Raw genomic sequence first — 4388 nt, 5'->3', positions numbered from 1 at the left:
GTAGGTTCAAATACAAAATATTTTGAGGTAGCTTGGTCTTGAATTGTCAATTAATATCCATTAGTTTCCCAAAAAATCATGGGCTCACTTACCCAATTATAATGCTACTATTCCATGTTGACTTTAACTTTCCACTTTATTCCACTTCTTATTCTATAGTTCCATCCTATGGAATCCTGGGACTGGTAGTCTGGTGAGGCATTACAGGACTCTGACTGAGACAATATTAAATATGCCCTCCCCACCCGCTTCTTTACTTACATACATCATTCGTCCATAATAGTAGTTTGCTCTTCTGTTATATAAAGTGGAGAGATGATAATCTCAGGTTTTGGACCTTCCCGATGAGGAGTGCAAGATACAGATACTAAAGGATAAATTTACTTCCGCACAAACTATTTCATTCCGAGTACTGGACATATACATTCATGTTACACATATGTACTTCCATACAGTGGATCTTGGGAGAGATCAGGAGGGTTGCCTGATGTGAAAAACACCAATAAGAAGAGATATGGCAGAGTTTTGAGGCTGATATGGGTGTTGGATTGGGATTCTACTGTAGGACTAATGCTCCTCAGATAATGGTGACTTTCATGTCAATGGAGAGCTAAATCCACTGAGTGTTTTAATCTGAACTTTAAAGGATGGAGTCTAGTTTGGAGACAGGATTCCACCCCTTTACAATTCAGATCAAACTCCATCATGAACTGACATGGAAGCTATTAGCTATCTCAACCCTAGTGGATGCTTCTGTGCCTAATGACTATTCCTATTCTGTTCTGTTGAACAAACAGGTTGTTCTGAAGCTACTGGATGCTTCCAGTGCTTGCTATGCTCTTGTAAGCAAAGAGACCTCAAGACATTTTAGTGCTTGGGGGAGGAAATCCAACACTGGTACTGTGCCTCCCCTCATCTTCATGGTAAGTCTATAAAGGGTTATATCCAGAATACATAGAGGCTGTGCTGACTGGCCCTCAGAGCCCCCGATCTGGCCTTTTCCAAGCAAAAAAGCAGCTCCTTTTTGTGCCCTGAAAAGAGTGCAATAGCCGTGGCACCGTGGCTTTAAGGCGCCCCTTTTGTGCTGTGTCAGAGGAGCGCCAGAGGAGCGCCATGACACCGCACGCCATGAGGATTGGCATGCAGCATCATGCCGCCCTGAGGGTGGAGTCAGGGTGTATGTCATGTGGATGCCACACCCGAACTCCATCCCCAGGCCAGCCTTTATAGCCAGTGTGCACAGCCCCTTAGTTCCCATGGAATTCTATGGGACAAATCAGTTGCCATGAGTTAATGATGAACTAAATTCAGTGGGAGTTGAGTTCAACTAATTTACACAGCAATGCTAAGAAGTTTATCAAACGGGAGTAATTTTTCTTAAATTCGAATGAAAAGAAAGTGAGGCCAGAACACATTCACTTAAAGTCGCTAGTTTCGCACAATTACGTGAATGCGCATTGCATCTGAACTGGCTCCCCATTGCCCGAAAATAGCATGCCATTGCCCAAATTTGTGTGTGGCAGTCTGTCACACAATAATGTAAAACTACATGATTGCGTTCGGCCTGACTTCCCATTGCCCGAATTTGCGTGTAGTGGGTTATCACGCAATAACGTTAAACCCCATGACTGTGTTCAGATTGTCATCGGATTATACTTCCAATTCCCCTTGTCTGATAAAATCCTAAGGCTTTTGTCAGAGTGTTTCTCTGATTCTGAGCTGAGATAGCCAAATGAGCTGTCAGGGTAGATGAGAAGACGTGGGAGGGTTGTTCATTTTTTTCTTCACAACTGCATTTCCTTCCCATTGCATGTAATAGGAGGGAATTCATCCAAGTTAGGAGAACATTTTCAAGCACTGAGGAGGGAGGAGCGAAGTTGGAGGACTAGGAGAGTACAGATCCAAAGCTTTCCCCATCGTGTTGAAGGACTACCCCACTTATTCACCATTCCCAACCACCCGTCCACTGTGCCTGGTTTTAGAGCTTTGATGTTAGACAGTTAATGCCTGTGGAAGTTTCTGCAGGGACTAAGAGTGGCTGGTTCCTTGGGCCAGATCTTCCTTTCCAAAGGTCAGTTTCACTCTAAACTTTGGAATAGGAGATTTTATTTGTGTTCCCTGTGATGCTGTCCCAGGAGTATGGGACTGTTTCACTGGTTTGGATCAATCCCATACGGAATGGGATAACCTTCTGCTCCTTCAGTGGTATTCCTTAATATATCACCAGAGAAATGCCACCTTGATCTCCTTTTTTGTGCAAGCAATTCTATTTCTAAGGTTTCCCTACAGCTTCCTGTTGTGCTATGAAAAGGAAAACATAAACTCTAAGTTAACAATTTGACTTAAGATATTTCACAGGTCATACCACGGGGTCTCTTGAAAACAGAAATGAGAATACTATCTACTTGGCCAGTTCATTCAACATAGCATTTTTAAATAAGTACAATTTTTGTTGCTGTATTTAAGGAACAAAAGCAATCTAATAACAAGAAGAAAATAGAAGTATCCTTAAAAAGATGGATGAAGTACATAAGAACCCAGGGAAGCTGTAGAAGAACCCGGAGAATAGATGGTATCAATTGTATTATAAGTAAAAGAGTTGCCACCAAGAGGAGAGTGTAAGCTTGTTCTCTGCTGTTGCAGAGGATAAAACTATGTCTAATGGTTTTAAGTTACAAGACAGCAATTTTGATTGAATATTAGAAGGAACCTTTTGTCAGTGAAAGTGGTTCAACAGTGGAACAAGTTACCTAGAGGTGGTGGGTTCTTCTTCAAAAAGAGGCTGGACAGCTACCTGCTGGGGTAAAGTCAGTGGTGTCACAAGGAGGATGTGAGGTGTATAGACCAAACCAGGTGACACCCTGGGGGTGGGGACAGCACTGCTCCTCAAACATCTGCCTTTTGGCAGAAATGCTGATGAGATGGTATGAATGGGGTGAGTCTCGGTGGGAGGAGAAAGAAGAGGCCATGGTTTTAAAAATTTTTAAAAAGTTTAAAATTTTAATTAAAAAAATCTTTAAAAACATGTTTTACCCATTTTTCACTTGTCATGAAGCTATGTACATGTATATGTAAATACATTTATGCTGTGCGTATATTGTAATTTAAAGGTATAATTTTAATTTTGCTAATTGTTTATGTCACAACTATTACCATTACATTCAGTAATATACATGAATTATGATTAATGAGTAACATTAGTACAAAAAGCATTACTAAGTATTCTGTCTGGTGTAGTATGGAAGGTCAATGCCGGGGTGTGTGTGTGTGTGTGTGTGACACCATGAGTTACCACATTGGGTGACACCAACCCTAGTGAAGGTACTGGATATAGCTAGCTGGAGATCCTGCATTCAGCAGTGGGTTGAATCTGATGGTCCTTAGGGCCCCTTCCAACTCTATGATTTTATAATTCTATTCTATGAAATTGTTATGAGTGTAGTGTAAATAGTCCCTTCCCTTAGCCTATAGATTTCATCCCTCTTTCAAGAACTACCAAGTAAATAACTGTTGTTCTAAAAAAAAGAAAGGAAAAAGCAAAGAAAGCAAAGCGGGGATCATTTGCCAATGGGCTGTTTTAGCTGACTCACACATTTTCTTTCTTTCTTTCTTTCTTTCTTTCTCTCTCTCTCTCTCTCCCACACACAAACACACACACAAACAGAGACTATGTGCTTCAATTGGTTTGAAATATAGCCTAGCATTTATCTTGGCTGCATTAACAAGATCTGTTTTACCAATACATTTATATTTATGACGACTAAGGGCAGATTATAGCTGTTAAAGTCGGTCCTCCTGACATGAAAACACTACTTTGTCATTAATACATTTTCTAGTATAAACTGTGATGTCAGGTCAATGGAAAGGGTGAAAACTTTCCTACAGTATGCACACATTGGGTTTTTTTTCCCTCCCTCTCTCTCCAAGCAATTGAGCCCTAATGGAATAACAAAAGGTCATCATAACAAACCATTACAGCTTTGGTCTTGGCAACTAGGCCCACATAAGAATCTCGAAGAAACAAGTCATCATTCCTCCAATGTTATGGCATTAGGATGACAGGAAAGGTACACAGACATGAGCGCAGCATGGCGGTAGCTATGTGAAAGCTGAGCAATCAATTAGCTAGTTGTTTACCCAAAGCTTTCCTAAGTGATGCTAAGCAGAGCTCCAAGAAAGAAAGAAGATCTCGGTGGCTGTCACAGGAAGCCCATGGAGTGCTAACAAGATGATTTTTATTCAATTCACCATTTTAAATGACCAGCAAAGCAAGAATAGAAGGTTCAAAAGATGTCTTGTTCCAGCTTGTTTGTCCCAACCCTTGCACTAGTTTTTGTTTTTTTGCTCATGCCTCAGTTATAACAAAGCAACAAAAGGAGACTTCTAGG

The sequence above is a fragment of the Sceloporus occidentalis genome, unplaced genomic scaffold (genome assembly GCF_023333645.1).
Source record: "Sceloporus occidentalis isolate IW3139 unplaced genomic scaffold, rSceOcc1.0.p SCAF_6, whole genome shotgun sequence".
Lineage (NCBI taxonomy): Eukaryota > Metazoa > Chordata > Lepidosauria > Squamata > Phrynosomatidae > Sceloporus > Sceloporus occidentalis.
Note: the sequence above shows the minus strand (reverse complement) of the source record.